The 22166-nt window shown below is 36.7% G+C and overlaps 1 protein-coding gene and 1 long non-coding RNA gene across 2 annotated transcripts in view; both read left to right on the forward strand.

The window, feature by feature from the left end:
* LOC139770171 (uncharacterized) overlaps positions 1-20798 on the forward strand; it is an 83819-nt gene extending 63021 nt beyond the window's left edge. Inside the window, exons 4-5 of the long non-coding RNA XR_011717678.1 lie at positions 16643-16951; positions 20660-20798. This is a non-coding gene — a long non-coding RNA (uncharacterized lncRNA). The remainder of the gene's footprint in view (positions 1-16642; positions 16952-20659) is intronic.
* A 75-nt stretch (positions 20799-20873) lies between these two features.
* The window catches only part of LOC139770170 (1-phosphatidylinositol 4,5-bisphosphate phosphodiesterase epsilon-1), a 32857-nt gene continuing 31564 nt past the window's right edge, over positions 20874-22166 (forward strand). Inside the window, exon 1 of the mRNA XM_071701939.1 lies at positions 20874-20994. The gene's annotated coding sequence lies outside the window, so the exon portion shown is untranslated. The remainder of the gene's footprint in view (positions 20995-22166) is intronic.

The raw sequence follows: 22166 nt of genomic DNA on the forward strand, positions 1-22166 counted from the left end.
CATTGGTCAGAGGAAAAAAGTTACCCGTGGAACAAATATATGGAACAAATATTATTGGACGGGGAAAAAAGGATTTCCATTTCCATTCGTTGTGCGCTAATTGTAAGATAATAAATAGAAGAAGCATTTTATAATAAAGAGTAATATTTCGAGATAAAAACAATCGTAAAAGTTATTAAGTGGAAAGATCGAATACAACATGTATCTAAGAAAAGAACAAAGAGTGCGAATGTCCATAAAGATTTAATCGCTCAGAAAGAGCGTAAGAGTTAAACTTTGCTCAAGTTACATAATCCATTAAAATAATCCAACAGGTATTAGTGCAATGTAACTCAATCTAACAGTATGCCACGTTTAAATCGCAAAATCTTCGGATGCGCATTAAGTCAGAGGTATTTATTATTATTTTGTCGGAAGACTGTTATTTGATACAAGAGAAATTGGACAAATAAAGATACGACAAATCCCTTGAAACAATCTGAGTTGAAAGCAGCGCGCATGTAAGCGCGGCGTAAGTCCTCCCTCAATACTCATTTGGCGAAGAGAAGGAACTTCAAAGAGATTAGCCCTTATTAGCTTTACGAAGAATATAATTATTACTTTATTGCAAACCTACTTTAATTCTTATTAAGTAATTTGCAACAAAAGAAAAGTTACTCAATATTTATAATCATGATATACATTTTCCAAATATCGCTCTTCCGCATTTTGATACTTGCCGTTGTTAACGATAGCGAAATATAAAACATTTCTCTTTGCTATTCCATGATTTGCTAACTTACGGGAAGTTAATTCGTTGCTTGCCATCTTTCCCGGTTCTAGCTTCTCCTCTAATTATTGTACAGTAAACAAATTCGAATTACCCCTAAACGACGAGCACTAATTCGAAGTTGGAATGTACACGCTAAGACGGCTGAAAAGTTTAATTACACTGTTTGTCACAGTAGAAAATAGGTTGTTTACGTAAAGACAAACGAGATAGACGTCGATCATTATTACACTCTGCGTTGTAAGTACCTTATGTTTACACTTATTATTCCGCTCTCTGCGTTGTATTTGCGTGGATTTCGCCTCCGAAACACGAGTTACCTCCGATTTGCCGGCTGTCTCGAATAAGACGGACTTTTATCATCGTTCCGTGAGCAATTTCATTTAATAAATAAACGTGTCATCAATCATTCATTTGGCTTTATCGCACACATATAAATTAAGCGTGGGTATACGCGCTCGCTTTTTTCTCATCAGTGTTCGCAGTTCGTATTATCAATCGATTCGTAAATTAGCGGGAAAGGAAGAGCGTGATATATCCCGGCTTGACTAATGTCGCACATTTCTCAATCGAGAACGAAATTGCAACTCGTGTAAAATCACTCAGTTACCGAAATAAAAGCGTAGGACAGAATTTATTACGCAGCCCACATGACCGACGCTCCGAGCACGCGATACGCTCGCCATCAATTTTTATTATTTTTCCAACGACGTAGAGCAGAAAACTCCCTCTCCTACGTGTATAACAAATATATGTATTTATTTATTTTTATAAAGTTCAAAATGCAATAAACACTTTCATGTATTTCGTATTTGCCTTCGGCAAAAATTTCGTACAAATTTTTAGTTTTATTGAATCAATCAATACGAACGCGATTAAACAATATTTGCGACGAAGGATCGTCAATCTTGTTCGAGTTTTTAAACGAACTATATGCGTCAGCGGGATATCCAATTTCGCGTTTAACTCTGTCAAGATTGTACAGATCATGATCGCCCATTAAATCTCCACTGACGATAGAGAAATCGATTTGAAATTCATCAAAAAAGTTATGGCCGAAGGAACACATGGAAAATCTGGGTCATTCCGTATGTGCCGCTTGAACGTGCAGGAAACGCGCCCACGGCCTTCAATTTCCAGCTCTTTAAACGCTGTTAAATCTAGCAACGGCAATCCTAATTGAAGCGACATTAAATGCTCCGCGTGCATATAGAGTTGATGATTCCGGATTACTTTTATTAATGAAAGCGCCGACGATTCTGCATCTTCAATTTTCCGCTGTCGCACGGAAAAAAAATTAGCTAAATTTAGTCGTAAAATAGGGATAACTAATTTTTTTGCAGCAAGAGCTATATTTTTTGCACCGAGAGCTAAAGTTTAGCAATAGTAGCAAAACCTTTTGTTCTCGCTGCAAAAAATGTTAGTTATCCATATATTACGACTTATTTTAGCTATAGTAGCTAATCTTTTTTTTCCGTGCGGTAACATACGCGCAATAAATGACTTTCATTTTTATTTCTCATGGCAAGAATCAGCGCGGCACGTGCAACTTGTCGGGATAACTCTTGGAGATTACCCGTCGATTAATCAGTCGTGATTAGTACGAATGATCGAGTAATATTTACAATGTCGTGGGGAGGAGTGGAAAAAAGTACGCCGTGGCAGACGGGCGCCAGGCAGGGTTTAGAGACTGTGCCAGTCATTCTTGCTTTCGTTTTTACGCGTGATGCAGCGCGTTCTCTCATGAGACTTGCCCTAGGTTTGCTGCAAGAAGACAGTTTCAGGAGAAAATGGCACACAGCTAGACTCGCGCATTGAGCTTCCTAAACGCGAGCACGCGAATAGCCGTGCTGCGGTCCAATTGACACGCACAAAACCCATTTAACAGACGGTGGAAACGTCACTACGTCGGGATTAGTAACACGTGACGTATCCACACGGTTGCCTTGTCGAGGAATTAAGCTGACGAACATCTCTGTACATTATCCTGATCAAATAACCAGATTATCAATCCTCGCTCGAGATGATTATTAGAAAGACTCGTCGCGAGTCTCTTCGCTGTCAACGAGATTCGAGAATCTGGACAGCGTGCCGGAGGGAGTTTTTTTTTCTTACGATTGCTGGCGATAAGACGCGATGAACGTCTCTTGTCCATTTCTATCAATGCAGGTAAATTTTAATCTTGGTTTAACTTACCTTTCTCATCTTTTCCTGATTCTAAGAGTTGGAAGAAGATAGAAAGTAAGTTAAACCGAGATTTAAAGTTAATCTACATTGGTAGAAGTGGACATTTATGGCGCGTCAAAGCCGAGATAAATCGTTGCGGACCGCGCGTTTCCTCGAGTTTTGATTAAGTACACTGAAAAAAAAAATATTTAGATCCAAGAAAATATTTATTTAAATAGTACCAATGACTTATTTACTTAATATAATCACATATTTATTTATAATTAGATATCTTTACTTAAATTAAGTAAAAATATCTAATTCTAGATAAATATGTGATTATATTAAGTAAATAAGTCATCTATTGGTACTATTTAAATAAATATTTTCTTGGATCTAAATATTTTTTTTTCAGTGTACACACTTGGAGGAAATGCGAAAAAAAAATTGCGTCGCGGCATCTCAGGATTTTTGTGTTTGCCGCAAGGAAACCAGAAAGACGAAGGTTGAGACGAGGCATCGTGTCCTCTCAATCTCGAAAATCTCAACTGTGTTCCTGTCGACGTTCTCGCGATAGATGCCTATATGCGGCTTCGCAATTCGGCCGAATAGCAAGAGTCGGACACGCTTGGACAACGCTCGCGTGGGCCGCACACACGTGACATCGATCTGAGGACTTCACGAGTCCCGACCTGGGCGTGGTCCCGCAATCATCTACCGGCGTTTAACGCGGACGTTACAGAGCGGGAACCATCATTTTTTAAGCGCCACAGTAAATCATTCTTTACGAGTAAACTTTATAACCCGATCACACAAGTATAGTTATATAGTGATTAGCATTTTATTCTGACGTCTTGTATCTGCTTATAAATTACTCCACGAGTCATTTAAGTAAATGACTGTCTCAAAAATAATTCTAATTTATAATTAGTATCTATTACGTGTGTGTAAGATAAAATTGACCCTAAAAGATAAATTTTTAGATGTAGTAAAACATAAAAAAGACATGTTGAATAGATTCTTTAAATTATATATTAATAATTAATATATTATAAATTATACGTGCTTATGTGTAACATAAATATATATTTACAATATTTTAGGATTTTTAAATTAAAAATGTGGATAATCATAATATGATATAGAATTAACGTCTATGCACTGAAAATGAATCGCAAAATCCTAAATTAATCCAATGACAAATTCATAAATTAGTTTACAGGAAAAACATACTTTTTTAATTACTGTCTGTTCGTTTGTAAAATGGGGACATGACACGCAATAAGCGCCGTGACAGATCGCTGCAATTAAAAATCACACTTTTTATCGGAATTGTCGGAAATCTCTGCGGAAAATTCTCAATTTCCGAACACGCAAACCGTGTATGTTCTCTGTGTATCGATACCGGCGTAGATACGTTTGCACGAACAAACCGACAGATTTGTTTGACACGAGCGCGAAAAATTCGTGCAAAAATCTCGATTTTTTAATATTTTTCAATACCGACGGTGAATATCCGGCTTGTAATTTCCGCAAGAAACGGAAGCCCACTATATTTACCGCATGTTTTAATGCGCGGCCAGGAGTTATTCACTTATTTTACCGACAAACGGCTCACGCCGCGCAGGAAATTTAACTTTTCCTTCCATAACTAATTTTCCGCCAGGTTTGCGCCACGAAATATTTTCGACGCCAGATTATGGTCAGGGATATTAGCTCGCTCTTCCTCCTCCTCCTCCCCCCCCCTCTCTCTCTCTCTCTCTCACTCTCTCTCTCTTCTTTCTCGCACTTTCCACATTCACCGATATACGTTAATTATGCCGCATAATGCTTGTTGGCTCGCCGCGAAAGTTTGCCGAATATTTTACGACGCGTGCGGAGTTATAACTACACCAAAATATTACCTATTACCAGCGTATTCACTGTCGCTGCCACAGTACCGTAGGGAAAGAAATTTGTTTAGCTACATGCATAAATTGGCACGAAACAGGCAAATTAAATTAATAATTTACGATGTTTCTGTATAATTCAGACGGCAACTAGAAACTAATTTCACCAAGGAGGATCATTATTTCACTGTTATCTAATGGATGACCGGTCCTTGCGAAATAATTAATTATTGACAACTATAATGTGCCAACTGTAATAGAGTCTGTCCCATCGAGTATGTCCGCCTAAGCACCTGCTTGGAAAATTGTGGTTCCCATAAGCGACGTTCCAATCTTTCCCAAGCGCGCGCTGAAGAAAAATGAGCTCCGCTAAATAATCGCTTATATGCACGGCTAAGCAAGTTTTTCGCATGCAATTTATTTAGACAGCCAATGTGGGCGGGAGCGATTTTACGATAAAATATAACCTTTACTTCTTTAGAAAATATCTTGGCTCATTACGGTAAATTCTCTCGTGGATAAGAAAAAGCGATTCGAACTACGAGCGATAGCGAAAATCGGGTATTCCGAATTATATATAAATTTTATGAAACTTCCACTACTAAAAAAGTGTGCTCTCCTAATCTTACGTACAAGGTGAAATTAATATTTTATTGCAAAGTTTATAAACCGATCGTACGTAACAAAACAACGACGTATAGATAATAAACAACTCCTACATTAAGGCATCAAGGGAGCAGTCCACTGCCGTTTAATTAATCTTCACGCAGCATCGTCGAAGCAAAGCGGAAAGCTCGATCCCGTGCTTAATTAAGGTGTCTAAGCGCCGCGTAACACCAGACGCATTTCAATGAGCATCCGCAGACAAGTGCCTTAGAAGCGTCGAATTTGACCCATTATACAAACCGATGGGTCAGATATCGATTTAATGCGATGCATTAATACGCATTATGCAGCATATAAAAGAATCGACCTTACGTATAATTTTTAAAACGATTTTTTTAACTATCAAGCACTATAAGCTTTAAGCAAAATAAAAGTATCAAAGGGAAGAATTAAAGTTACGTTTTGCGAATTAATGCTATTATCTACAACTGACAAAATAACATAGTTCTGTAAAATACACGAAAGGGGATCGATAGCCTAAGAAGGCCATTTCAATTTGGAACGCATACCGGTTATTTTAAATATATTAATCAATCTATTTATTATAGAAAATTTATATATTGTAAAATATATTAAAAAACTGCGACAAATGATTACTTTTTCAATAAACTCTAAGAAAAAATATTTAGTTCGCCAAAAAATTTGCCCTCGACATTTATATCGAAAATTCGGAAATGCTTCGGAAATGTATAAGAGATTGTATACGTAGTAGAAAAGAATAAAAGGAAAGTGGAGAGAAGCGATAGTAGAAAAATTTTCGGCATCACCGCCTGCGCGGTTGAAGTTTCCGGTGTGCACTCGGAGTGAAAGAAAAACATCGAGATGCTTTATCCCGAATTGGTTGCGTCATTTGTCTTCGTTAATCGAGTGACCTCATACCGACGAGTTTCCGAAAATAATGAAAAATCGGTATCGTTTCTCACCGAGAAAGCTCCAAGTCGTCACGTAGACTCATCTTCGAATAGCTAAAGCTTCTTGAGAGATTTCTTTGTGTGGTTAAACCTTGACCTTTCGACTTCACGTGAAGTCTGTATATCCCCCATGTCCCAAAAGATGTTGCGCTAATGATCGAGGTCGAGTACGAGCGGAGCGTTTAGACGTATTCATTAAGCACGATCATCAGCGACGTGTGGAATATGTAAATTATCGCACTACCGTATTAATTTATGACACATTAATTTATGACACATTGAAATTGCGTTCTCGGTCTGAAAATTATTTACTTCCGAGTTAGCGCCGTTAAAATGACGGATATTCACAAACAAAAGATTTCAAGACAAATTCTCAGCTTCGAAAGTTTAAATCGATAATACAATATCATTCCGTCAATCGCTTTATACTAAATGAAGCGGAAATGCGGGAAACATTACTCCCCGTTGTGGCCCCATTTACACGCATATTTGCCTGAATGTATACGCCAGATATCGGACGAACGAGCGGATGGCTTAATGGAGTTTGACCGTTGATAACGACGCGACGGGAGAGCCCGGAGTAATAACGTTGATAACGCCGTTCATCGCTGAAAAGCTATACCGAAAAGCTGTGCACGCGCATACATATTGTACCATTGCGCACATCGTGTTTATTTGTCACACTTGTTCGAGTTTGCGCTCGTGTATATTTGCATATGGATCTCGGCGGATATACATATTTACTTGATGTACGTGTGCACATGGATATATACGTCGAGCACTCTCACATTTTACGTGTGCACGCATAAACTTCCGAAGAGCACATCTGACCATCCAATAATTCTTCGGCAGCCTTCTTATTCCTCCATCCAGTCACTTGAGATCAGTATTAAAGAAGCTTCATATAACACGATTATATAACGACAAAACACGGTTTAAAAAGTTTATAACAATTATCACATATGGAAATCAGAATACCATTATGTTTTGGATTTTGGCATGAAAGTTCTCCGATGCCATAACAAAATATTTAATTTATTGGAAACTGAATAAAATTTTGTTACTATAATTTCTAAAATATATTTACTTTATTTTTTTTTATATAAAAAAGCTCTCTTTCTTTCTTTCAATTTTAGGTAGAGGAAAGTCCCCTATTATGAGATAGGCTTCTAATATCCGATAGCGAGGTTTCTGCTAAACTAATAGGTTCTATCTGTTGGTTCCATCATGAACTTATTGTCCTTAGAGTAAAACCTGTTTAGTGGAAAATTCATCATTCGATCGTGCGTGCACTCGCCTACTACATTTTTCAATTCTGCACATAAACTTCCGACAATAACCACACAAAATAGATGTGGTATCTCACAATAGGGGACTTTCCTCTATTAATAATTTATTTGACTTTGTCGATTTTTTCATCATTCTTTTCTCTTAAGAGTAAGTAAATAAAAGAGGAAAAATGGATCACTTGACACACTTATTCGTTTTCCTTTACAGAAAAGTCTTCGTACAAAACTTTTCGTAGACATGTCCGAAATCCTTTGTTTTTCGTATACCGATTGTTGCGAAGAGAAACGCGCAGGTCAGTATCCCGCATCCGCGAGACTTAAATCCCCAAGACTTGAACTTTTTCCAAAGTGCAATCTTTCTCGTACACGCCGGAAAACTTTCCGAGACGGACTCGTAGAAAAAAAATTGCGCGGAACGAAGTTCTCGCGGCTGGATATCGTCCCTGCGAAAGCTCGTTTTTCCGGCAATTTGCATGCATGATTTGGGTTTTTCCAGGCGCCTCGATCGCGCAAATCGTACCATTCCGCACCGTTAATGCGCCTCTTGCACATTTTGCCTTTTCGTCTTCTTTTTTCTTTGTTTTTTCTTTTTAATACTTTGTACGTGCGGTCGCGTGTATGCTTAAGCGTGCTGTAGCGCACGGGAAACCCTCTCTGGTATCAACGGCACACTTATAGACGCTATCCTATCGACCGCCCCACATATTACACCTTCACATACTTCCTCCTACCCTATTCTCCTCGTTCCTCATCCCCTGTATCAAACTGCAGCCAATTGGACCCCCGTAGCCAAAGCCGCACGCGCGCGCACGCGCGTTTTCCTATTTTTTCATCGTAATTTTCGTTACAAGACACAAGAAACTTTGAACCGCCAGGATAAATAAACGATGAAATTCTCGGATCTGTTTATTAAAAGAATAAGCGTGTGTCAATTTGCTAAATTAATTTTCTAAGCTCCCCTGGAATAAATTTTTTCGAATTACGAGAATTATTTTCATCCCTCTATTTATTTTATTCTAAAAAACTGTTTCTATGCTACATGTTCGTTAAGTTGAAATTTTTACTCAATATTTTTATAGAATATCGTGTAAAGTCTTGTTTATATGGGTCATTGCGTGTAATTTCTAAACTTTTAATTGTATACATATCTGTCAAAACAAAGGAAAAAAACACATTATATAATTGTTGCAGTATAGATTAAAATATTTATAAATATTGTAAACAGACATGCACGTCGTATTTGCCAATGCATACTTCGTTACACATTGCAAACATTTTTGCTTATACAAGTAATGATTTAGGAATTTAGATACACAAATTAAACGTGTTGTGTTATTTTATCTAATGGTTTTTTTAAAAGCAAAAGCTCTTATAACAATCGAAAGGGCATTCACGAACTGCCAATAGTCTATCTATCTATTAGTATATTTTTTTCAATTTCCTGTACAATTTTTCTTCCTGTAAGGTATTTTTCAATAATTTTCTGAATATTTTTTCCCGCTTGTTTACGTTTACATAATGCTGCGAAACAAAAGACGAATGAATAATGGTTTTCCCCGAGAGTCACCTGGCTTCGCAATACCATAATGAAATATGCATGCAAACAGCTATTTGCACATTAGAACGGCTCCTATTATCTTCATAACGGCAATAATGAGACACACATGTTACGACTAACGAGTATCGTATCGTACAGAAAATAATAATGCTCACCGTTCGCTTTCTGCGACGAGAAATTCACCAATCGGATATGGTAAATTTTATTGTCCAATACTCCAATCGATGGCTATATTTATAATTTGTATCATTAGTTATTACAACATCAGTATCCCGCGTGAGAATATTTCGATGAGAGAACAGTTCGTCAGTTGATTATATTATATAATCCATAATAGGCTAACCGATGAAATAGTTAGCCGAATGGTAGCTATAAACAAAAAAATAAACAATAATACGTCTATGTGTTCAATACATTCCCGTTCAATCAAACATCTTCCTGATTGAAACATCGCTTGTTGTTTATCGAATGTCGCGTCGTTGCCATCATTTTACTTGTTTTTCTTTCCGCCCTTATCGGTTTGGCCGTTTTCCCGATTTCGTTACAGTCGCTGTACGAATTACGAACGTATAACATTGCTACAAATGCTGGGACAATTTAATTATTTACAAAGAAACAATTCTGTTCCGTTCCACACAAAATGTCTCAAAGGTTGTATGCTTTTATAAAACCATCGATTTAAGATTATCAGTTAATATGATTATGACAAACTTATTGCTATAAACAATTCTTTTAAATATAACTTTTTGAATATGAATAATGTATAGAATTACATAGAATGGTTGATTATCTTTTTATCCTACATTAAAATGTATATGAAAAGATACAATATTGAAAAAATTATTTTGATACATTACATATAGCCTCTTCAGTAATTCAAGTTATTTAAAATTAACTTAGTAAATGTTTCTAAATAAAATGTATATCTATTATTTTATATTTATGTATATATCGATTGCCGCTGTCGAGGTATAAAATTCAATATCGTAGTCGTAACGTATAAAATACAAGATTATTAAAAACTGTTTAAATTAAAAAAGCATAAATGTGTTAATAATTACTCAATTTTATAACTTCAATTTTTTACTCTATATTTTTCTCAAAAATAAAATTTTTTATGAACAAGTTTTATTTTACACTGTTTACTTACTTTTTCATTAAAAAATATTTTCTTACACAATAAATAATAACCCTACATATTTATTCTGAAACATGCGCGATATTTTCTTTTTAATTGTTTAAAAACTAAAAATTTCAAGATGCTTAAAAATTAAAAACTTTTAAATTGTATTTTATTCCGATTGCACAAGAATTTTTATCATGCTTATTTAGAATGGAAAAGCTTTTCCATTTCCATGACAGGTTTGCATATATTTTGCAGTGAATATTTCAAACCTTTGTTGAAAATCTGTATATGATACAACTATAATCTAGATAAAAAGGATTAATTTTTATTGAATTTTTTTTTGAAAAGCATGTTATTTCTGCATTTAATTGCCCGATTCGTAATAAATAATACCCGTCTGCTTTTGATTAAATTTATAAATAATCGATTCACTCTATTCCGAAATACATTTCTTCTCTTTGCTATTCTTCCAGTTCCATGAGCAGGAAAATATTTCTTCCACTCCGCCTATTTGACTTGTACATTTATTTAAGGAACACGAGGATATTTTCCTATATCGAACCTTTTCGACGTATAACCAAGTTCTTTGCGAGATTTCCGAGTTTTTAACAATGTTTATATATGCCCTAGCTACACAAACCAATAAATCTAGAAATAATCGAATTAAGATTCCGCGCCAGAGATAGTCACGCCAATATTTAACTTATCCCCAGAAAATTTATAATTGCATGTAACTGTCAATATTACACATATTTATCTGTTACTTAAATTTATTTAAAAAAATATATAATTTAAATTTAATTTACAAAAAATTTATATTTTATTTATATTAACCCTTAAATTTTCATTAGCAAGTTATTTTAATATTATTATTTTATCATATATATACATACATATATATATATATATGCAATTCTTCTTTGTATGTAAGATACCATAACAATCTTTTATTTAAGTATCTTCCTAAATTTTTAAGATATAATAAATTCTCCATCTAAAACTTTTGAATTATTGAAATCTTTCTTTTGGGGAATCTGTCCATCGCCGAAAATCAACTTAACGGCGATAGAATGACATCTGTATAACCTCACCGAAACAAACTTTGTAACGGGCGACACGACTGTTCTCTCAGCGAACATTTCCTCGCCTTTACTTTCATGTCAATATATCGGACGTTTTCTCGTAAATGGAGGAAAAAAGCACTCTGATGAAATTCGGCCGCGATTTTGTAAGAGCTTCCATTTCTAGCGAGAGTGACGATGAGAGTGTGACTAGTAATGTGATATATTTTATGCAAAACGGCAAATTGATTTGAAAAAAGCCGTAACGACATTTTTAAAACCATTGTCGGCCATTGCATTGGGAGCATTACCTTGTGTTGAAAAATAAGTGAAGAAATATACGATTGGCATAGCAACTTCTCGTACGAAATACTCGGTTTAAGAACTAAAATAATCGGATTTTTGCAATATTAAAAAATTGCAAATAAAAAAAATATTTGTCTGCTAAATAACATTTACAAATAATAATTGCATATTTTACACAAATAACATTATTTATATCCATACGGACACTCTTGTCGTCCTTCATTGAAAAGTCAAAAAGTATCGAAACTAACCGCAAAAACATTTTAATTAATTATATAGTTCATCAAAAGTTAACTTCAATAACAATACGAATGCTACCCCAGGTCTAATAAAGCTCGAAAGTTTCTGAATGTTCTTCAGATTCGCCAACTTTCTTACGTAGAGAGCGACGGTTTCATAAAATCTGACGCGGAAAAATAGGACGATGCACAGCGCCCAGCGCAAACGAGATAAACTTCTTTTGGTGCGAAACAAGCTTAAACAAGCTGCTGTAAATTTTATCCCCGCACCCTCGTACGTAACAAGTGCCCGCGCGAACGGAGACGTCGAAATGCGCCAGAAATCAGCATTTCCCTTAATTAAAAACTGTGGAAGTTTTATTTCGACTTTTACTAGCATTCTGAAATGTTTATAGCTTGCGATATCAATACAGTTGTCTGTAACTGTCTTCTTACAATTCATTCTTTCCATCATGATTTATATTCATGTAGGTTACTTCTTGTCATCAATTACTTTTACCAAAAATGTTCTAAGCTATACTAAGTATATTTTCAGTAATCATCGAATTTCTTCTTTTCAAATATTAGACTATAATTTAAAAAGATTTTAGTTTATTAGATATCGACTTGTCATTATTTTTTGCATCATTAATTTTTATCCAAAAATTAAAGAATTTGGACAAAATAGACTTCAAGGAGACACATGAGAAGAAAAAGATTCTGATTCTCTCCAATTAATTTTAAAAGTATACGTGAATCTTTTCTATTTAATTTATATCGAAAATATATAATTTAAAAATTACAAGGGTGAGAGATTTCTAGTTTTTATAACTTTTATTTCAAGAGACAAGTGATTTTAAACTAATTCGTTGGAAAGAATACTGATTAGCAAAACAATTTGTACATTTATCGCACTGTTGAAGATATAACAATTTGACAAAACAACATTGCCTAGTAAGTGCAAACTTAGGAAGTCGCTCTCTGCGAACGGACTTTCTAATGTGACACGTGAAATGTTACAACCTACGTTCTATATATTGCGTACACTTTTGCCCTTGCACTACTAAATGTTACAATAACATATTTTGAATATATTCTGAGCGTCTCTTTGTTTTATGTCTCTGTGAAAATAAAATACAATGTCTGGCAGTATTGCAAGCGAATTATTCTCTCACAAAATTACCATATAATAAAGATGCAACAACAGAAATCATAAAATTGTTAAATTGCGATTATTTTAAAATACTATATCACTGCACGTTGTGCATTTCCGTTCTTTATTACGTACAACAAATAATAATAGATATTTGAAAATTAAAAAAAGATATGGGAAGACTATAATAAATGTAAATGAAGTTCTAATTTCAAATTATAATTTTCTTCTAACTTCAAATTATAATTTTAACTTCTCTTCCCTATAGTCTTAACTATATAATTACATTGTTCTTAAAAAAAAATAAGAAAGATAAAAGAAAAATAAGCAGACTTTATTTATGCACTTTTATGCATATTCAAAATTTAATTATGTTTGAACACATTTTAATAATGACTAAGTATGAGATATTAAAACATAAATAAATACAGCAAAACCTCATATATAACGCGGGTTTATATAACACGGATTCGTACAACACGGAAAAGTTTTAATATTTGTTTGTTTTAAAATAAAAAAAATATATTTTACTTGTTACACCTTTAATATTTATTTTACATTTTCTTTAATCTTTAATCAACCCTTGCATCTGTTATAAATATGTGTTTCTATATGCATAATACATAATCCATATATATACGTATAATCTACGTAACTCATATATAACACGGATTTATATAACGCGTAACGCATCCCCCGTGTTATACGAGGGTCTACTGTATTCCTAATCGAGTAATTCATTATCTCATTCCTCTCTCGCTCCTATTATGAAATTTTCATGAAAGTTACTTTACTTTTACTGAAATATATTTCCTCAACTAATCTCCAACTTTTCCCATATCTCATAATTTTTCTCCCGTGATCATATAAGATCATTATCTCAGGCACAAGATTTATGCGCGCGATCAAACGCTCACAATAGGAAATTTCACGAAATTAGTGGTAGACGCTATTCACTGTGCTATACGCTATACGTGTTCCACACATAGTTACCCAGAAGGCAGAATCAATGTGGAATCTCCGTGATTCATTCGACCCGAATCGATTCAAGGAAGTATCCTCGAGAGCGAAATCGGGAGTTAAACTTCGCTTTACCGCTACTCGAGCGCATTCACCGTCGATCATTAGCCGCGGCTAATAAAGTATTCCTTGCCATACGCTGAGTTTCCGAAGAACCAACAGCAACTCCTGACGGATAATCGTATTGGTGTGCAATGATGAACGCTGTCTCTTCGCTCCTGCGACGCATAACTTTCTGCATACAGGATTATTATTCGAGAGAACAAGCAAGAAACACGCGAGAGACTGTACGCGGCCGAATAATGAAGAATTTGAATCCACAAAGCATTTATTTAGCACACAATTTACGCAATTGAAAAAGGATATAAATTATTCATAAATTTCGTGTTTTATAACAATTATGAATCATTATGAATTCATTTTCTCGTCTCTTCGAAAATGTAAAACAAATATTTTATCGCGGCCGGCAAGTCAAGCAAGCCGATATAAAGATACAAATTAAGTGTATCACACCTTTAATCTCATATAGCTTATCCTTATATCCCCAGGGCGTGGTGTTATCAAACAATTTATCTGATCTTACACTTAATCATCTCAGTACATGAAGAGGAGGGTCGCAAAATGAAGCCGTCAAGTACGGCTCTTCGAGAGTTCTATCAAACCGAAGTTTAAAGGTGAAACACGCCGGCGCATTCCGCCAGACGACAGCTTGCACAGCTGCAGACTGCGAAACCGCGCCGCTTTATAGATTAACGAGCGTCCGCACTTTCGCGAAGTTTCACGTAACACGGTCGCGAAGCGGCAGCGAGTTCGCGCGCGCTTGCGAGCGCGACGCGGAAGTTTTCGGTGTGAATGCGAGCACTTGCGGGACGAATTTCTGATTAATTCCGCCGCGACGGATAACGAATGTACATACCATGCGGCAACGCTATGACCAATAATGCTTGAAATACGCCTATCGAATTTAGTTGTTGTTAATCCCGTTTTTCATACGGAATTTTAACTCTTCGCATATCGAACTTGAATAAATTTCAAAATGTATTGTATATATGTTAAATCGAAGAGCAATCGCTCTTATTCAGTTAATTCGTCAATTCAGAGATACAAATGAAATAATAAAATTCAAACGCGTGAAATGGCAACAAGTGAGACAATATTGAATTTTTTAAACTTGTAATAAATTAACTAATTTCTATTCGCATTATAAGTAATTAAAATAAAGCGAAAGAAGTAAGGATACGATTGTGTGGTTTCTTTGCATTTTATATAAAACAAATGAAAAAAAATGTAAAATTGTCTGTTGAAATTTACAAGAACTTTAAATCTATTAAAATATTTATACGTGACACGATACCGTCTTTCTATGTGCACTTAATTAAATAGCAGGAAAGAGAAAATTGAATAAAAACATTCATTAGTCGGCTGCGGGTAGATCGTAAATGTACTTTTATCTAGATAACAGCGCACGCGAATCCCTGCTGCTTAGCAACAATACGAATTGGGCTTGAAGCCAGTTCATTTTAACAAAAAACAGGGAACACTCCTACGCCATCTCCTTTCACTACATTTCTTTTTGTTCTTTAGGCTTCTCTTTAGTGGCAGACGTTCGTGACGTCCGGTCTCTGACGCGAAGCATCATTCTTTCAACGTGGTCGTACCGATCTTTTGTTCTTTGACGTAAAACAACATGCAGTGAGAAATAGACATTGCTTCGAGTACAAAGACAATCACTATAACAACTATCGATTTTTAAAAAGAATTAGGAAATATCTCTATCGAAATATTCAATACAATTATACTTCTATTCTAATTCCATTAATTACTTGGATAATTTTCAGTTAATTTTTTTTTCTAGCAGAAAATGCCTAATGAGGAACATCAATATTATTGATGTATGAATCTGAATATGAAATATATATATTTGAGATTTTAAATATAATTTGTTTACATGTACTATAAGATATTTTCTCTTTTTTTAATAAATACGCTGAAGAACTGTCTCTAAATCTGGGCAAGATCCCAATTTTTAATCAACAATTCCCAATTTCTAACCAACAATTTTTTCCAACTACTATATAAATATACATAATAATTATTAAAAACCCTAAGATATGTAAATATTTTTATCTACATTTCTCTCGTAAATTGTTTCTCAAGTATGTCAATGCCGTTTCCAACTACAAATATATTGATTCGCGAACTACGATAAGAAAGCTGATTAACCGATACTCTCTTAAAAATCCCCGTGATAAATTTACCCATGCAAGTCCGTGAAAAAGAGAATCCTCTCGCTCCTGAGAACGTGCAGAAAGAACGAGACAACGAGACGCATGGTGCACTCGAACGGATTTCGGTGGACTTTAGGTCCTTCGAAGAACTATAAATCGTTCGTTCTCCAATGTCCTTGCTCGAATCGCTCTCTTGGTTCTCCTCTCTCTTTCTCTCGATAATAAATCCAAGTCTCTCGACTTCAAGCCCCTCTTATATATTCTTTTTTTCCTCTTTCGCAGATCGCGATCAGCGCGTTGCCAGGCCTGAGGAGGAGAACGTCAGGAGACGACGACAACGGAGGAAGCAGCTCGGTGGAGGAGGGCGTGAGAAGGGCTTCTCGATTGACTCTACATCGATGGAGCCGTCCTGATGCAGACCGCGGAACTACGCGGGGATCACCCGGCCTGGTCGTCGGACTAATTCCACCGGCGGGCCCCGGCGATTTCACGGAGCAGCGAGCTAGGCCGCTCTCTTATCCCCGTCGACGGCAACGGACCCAGCCACTTCCACTTCCTCCACCCCACGTGGCCGCACCATTACCTGATAAGGTAAGCATTTGTCGAAGATATGCATTGTCACACACATTTTCAAATTTTTCAAACTCGTCGAGTTAGGTACACGTTTTTCAATGTTATCCTAAATTGGAAAACATGTTATCTCATTGTTAGCAAGCATAAAAACGTATCGTAATGAAGTATCTTATTATAACTGTATCAATGTAAATGGTTAGGTGGGTAAATTCTGTCCATTTAATAGCGGACAAAGTCACTGAAAGAAGCAAGAACTTCCTTTAGAAGCTTTATGGTTCCTGTATATGTCATATCATATATCATACGTCAGTCTATATTTGAGATACTAGAATGTTTGTCACACAAAATCGATTCCCGCAATAGTAGAAGGAATGCAAACATCGTCGGCGGTACAAACTGTTGACAAGAGTACATGTTATAGGCTGTGTTTTGTTTACGAAGTTTTCAATGGTACACGCTACGTGGAACTGCAGAAATGTGGACGTTGTATCGTTAAATTTGACGCGATTGCTTCACAAACAAGATATCGCTGTACGCTGCGATTATGTATAGGAGCCGTTTGTGTTCATATGATCTGATATGTTGATTAATCTCTTCATCGGGTTATCGCGCTACTATCTGATAAGGTGCGCCAATTGACTGCGAACAGGCCGGGGCACGCCAGGGTTTAACCGGCCGCTCTGTCCACACGCGGTGTGTGTTTGCACGGTGGCTTAAGATCCTTAGCGAACCGTTTGCCCGAAGACGTTGATGGACGAGCGTGTACACGCGGACCCGAGTCCATCCCGCGCGCAATGTATTAACGTGATAACCGCCCTGCATATAAGAGCAATGCGCGCAGAAACAAGAACGGTGTATCGCGATATCGGCAATTACTCCGTTTAAGATGTATGCACGCCGCAAACATTGCAACGAGAAATTGCATCCCGTGGGTTAGAAACGTTACGGTAAAGAGCCGTCCGGCGGCGGCGTCCTACTTATCTCGGTAAGCTTTGCGTCATAAATTCCGCCCGGAGTAATTACGGAATATTTGCGAGACGCACTCGTAAAGGATGCACATTGAATAGTTTTGCTCCTTAATCTTGAAAGAAAGGAGCGAGAGAATGGAGCTCGATGTCGAAATAAAGCGTTACCTTTGAATATTCGGCATTCAAATTTTCTGAAGAGCCAAGATCTCTTTTGACTTGTAACATCCGTTTACGTTACGCGCATCGCGTTCATTATCGAAATTTTAATGGGACCGTACAGCTTTAGGGGACGCTTTACGCGATGAAAGTCTTTTTCCTCATTTTGTTCGCCGGCACACCGGGCGCAAATTAGCCGCGCGGATATTAGATTCCGCTTACATTCGCGCTTAAACTAACGAGATATCGACGAATGTGAAATTTTGTCCTGTATTTTCCGTCTCGTACTCCGCGCGGTTATATTACCCCAGCTCGCGTTTCAATTTCGCCGAAGGCGTGGTGCTTATACTGAAGTACAACCTGTCGTGAACGAAATTCTTTTTTAAAATTATTTTTCCGAATAACGTGAAAGACAAGCAACGCGAAAAAAATGCTTTTCACGCTACACGAGAATGGAAAAACCATGCGGCAATCCGAAAGTAGTTTTCCAGTTCAACAAAGCATGCATAGGGGATGATTGTTATAAGTACAATAAAAATAACTACCAGCGAGACGAGAAGGGGGGGGGGGAGGAAAAGAATATATAACGCACATGTGCATATTATTCTGCTGCCAGAGGCAAGTACGACGAAGCTCGCAATATTCTAAATACCTCGAATTATTCCGCGGCATCCAACGAATGTCATCCTACGAATGAATGCACTCGCATAATTTTGCGCCGTCTCTAAGCACGCATTATGTCGGTACTCGATTCTAACGAGAGGCAGCGTTCTTAATCGTCTCTGAGGGAACTGGGTCAGGTTTAAAAGTTGTTGGCAACTTTTCGGCGCGTACGTTTCTCACCTATAATTTTTGCAGTATCCTACAAATAGAATGTTTGGTCTCTGATGGAAAAGATATGTCATTTATGTCAAGTACTTACTTCTTTTTTTTTTAGGGATTTTGAGCGATTTAATATTTACTAATAATGCATCTGCAATTCCTAAACTTTCTAAACTTCGTCGATCACGCAAACGGCGCGTAATGTCTTTTTGGCTTATATTTCACAGTCGTTAGTGCTTCGTACCGGGTGTCGAAATACAAAATATCGTGAACTGTGTGTTTTTACTTCAGTATCAACGATATCCGCGGCACGGAATTATTCATCGAAGTCCTAAAAGGCGCTTTTATTCGACGGTCGCGTTGAATTTCGTGCCTCGTTCGCGCCAGCGAAAAAACCATCGCCGAGCTGACCTTTCCGCGCGGCAAATGTTAAACGATGGGCAAAAATTGCGCTGTGTTTCTTTCGCAAACTGACACGCTCGAAACGTCAATCGCTGGCGACACGGTCGTCAAACGCACGATCGCGAAATATGCTTCGCGCGAAATATAAATTGAGTGAAATACAACATCATTATAATCATCTGTAAACTTCATTTCGGATTTGCGCATATTTAAATCATAATTCGGGCGATTTAATAAATATTGCACTAATATCGAATTCAAATGTAATTGAATATGAAGATTATCGTGGTTCATTAGGCACGACCTGATTGCAGTGCGCGTTTTACGTATAAATTTTGATACAATCGTATTGAAAGTAACTACGACGTGTCACGAACAAATAAGAGGAGAGAGAGAATGAATATTTCTGTCAAATATATATTTCTGTAATTGTCAAAGTTAAATTATCAATTTTTGTACTCAGACCTCCAAAATTTTTTTACCTGTACAGATGATAGATATACAAATACGTTATTAGTTTTTCCACGATATTAATTAGTCGAAAAATCAAATAATCGACAAACAACGCTTTTGCATTTGTCGACAATTAATTCGCAACCGAAGAGTATATGTCGAGACATATTGTTAGATAATATTTATTACGACTAACATTATACCTATATGACGTTGATAGAGTACAGTATAATAATAGATACTGTAAATGACTTCGTGTATAAAGGAGTCGCGAAATTACTTTAGAAAAGCTTTTTCGAGCTTTTTAGCAAACGTCTCTTTTTCCATCTTTTACTTCTTTACGCTCCGCTTTTATATTAATTTTTAATATAATATAATTTTTTTCATTTTCCTTGTGATTATCTGTCTTATGGGATATCATTAAATACTGAAATTAAACCTATAATCCTTTAATAACGCCATTATCATATTAAAGTATCGATTAAGAATTTTTCCTTACTTAAACCTCTTTCTTGATTAAACCTGTATGAAATACATTACATCGCGTGAGATTAAAAAAATGCTATGCAACGTTAAACACGTATAAATAAGATCTAATATAATATATAGAACATAATAATATGTCTAATACCAAAACTTTAACAAACTTTAACAAACTTCAAAGTATATTAAACTTTAACAAACTTCAGGAAACTTTAAGGTCTATGTAAAATTTTAATAAACTATAAAATTTTTAATTTTAATATTATTAGGATATGGTAATACGAGTATAATAAAATTGATGAATAATACTCATTCTGCCTTTGATAAAGCTGTATTGATCTCACACACATATATACACGCACACACTCTATCTCTTTCTCTTTCTTCATGTCACATCATGAATATGCAAAGAAGTAAGGACGCGTTTGATAAACATTTTCAGAGCTGGAGAATCGGCCGCAGCCGCAGCCGCCTCGGAGCTCTGAGGAGCTGGAGGATCTGCATAAGCTGCTGCACTTCCCCGAGGAGGTGGCGCTCAGGTTGACAGAACGCGAGTACCAGCTATTCTACCAGGTACCACCGAGCGAGTACCTAAGGCACGTGGAGCAAGAACAGATCGCGTTGCATAAACCACCTGCCAGGCCACCCCCGTCGCCGAGTCGCAGCTGCAGCAACCCCAGGACCACCAACAGCTCGACCCAAACCGAGGACGAATCAACCTGGCCTGTTGGCAGGGTGTACTCCACCTTGCAGATCCTCATCGATCGTTATTATGAGGTACATTAATTCTCCCTCCCCCCCTCTCCCCCTCCCTGTATTCGCATTTTTCAACGGCACGCAGATGTGCCTTTTGATTATAAGAAATGCCGCGGAAGAATCTCGTAAACTGTGGTTTCTAATCAGCGAAGCGATATTATTATTTTGACACGTAAATAAGAAGAAAAACGGCACTGTACCACGAGGGTAGTAACAGACGCGAATCAACAATCGCGCGGAGGAAAAGCGCTCTGCGCCAAGAATCCCCCCTCGGTCTTCTGCCTCGCGGAAACCCTCATCAGCCGCTTTTAATGAGGTATCCACTTCTCCAGCGGCTTTCCGTACGTTTTCGCCAGACACTTTCACCCACTTCACACACACATACGTACATACATACACGTACATGTATATTCACACGCGTACGGATATCACCTGACCTCGCTTACTCGTTTCCGCCCGTCCCCACTGCCATTTCCCACTCTAAATCCTCGCTCAAGGTTGGAAACGTTGGTTTCTCCATCCCTAAGCTTTCCACGTTGTTCTCTTTATCACCGTGCTATAAACAAAAGCCTCGGAATAGAGAGCCCCTGGAAAATTCTGGACATTTCTCGCGGATAAATGCAATGTTCCGTGACTTCCTTACAACGCGATAACTTCTATTTTGTTATACAATACATAAAAATTACAATAAAGACCAGACTGAAATTAATGTTTCAATTATCGCCAATGATATACTTACTTCGCGTGTCATTTTTGCGTCACTAAATATATATGCATTCGCATTTGACAAGTTCTCGGAACTCCAAACTTTCGTTGTCGGACATTACTCATAATTAATAATATTCATTAATAATAATCATAATTAATAATTACCCATAATTAATAATAAGCTTATTTGTACTAACTCAAAAAGATGATGCGCGAATCATCCCGGAATAAATTATGGTGTTATTACAAAAATAAATGCCACATAAATGTGGACTTGTCGAAAACATAGGGGATAGTAGTAGGGTAACTACGAACACGGGGTAAACGCGAACGATACTATTGTAGTATATTAAAGTAACGATATTCTCCCACTTCTCGTACTCATACCACTGACAATGAGCGTATATCGGACTATCGCTGGTGCGAGAAGTGGAAGAATACTCTAATATACTACAATAGTAATCGTTCGCCCCGTGTTCGCAGTT

Source organism: Temnothorax nylanderi, unplaced genomic scaffold (assembly GCF_030848795.1).
Source record: "Temnothorax nylanderi isolate EJ_2023f unplaced genomic scaffold, tnyl_v1.0 TNYL_tig0027_pilon, whole genome shotgun sequence".
Taxonomy (NCBI): Eukaryota; Metazoa; Arthropoda; class Insecta; order Hymenoptera; family Formicidae; genus Temnothorax; species Temnothorax nylanderi.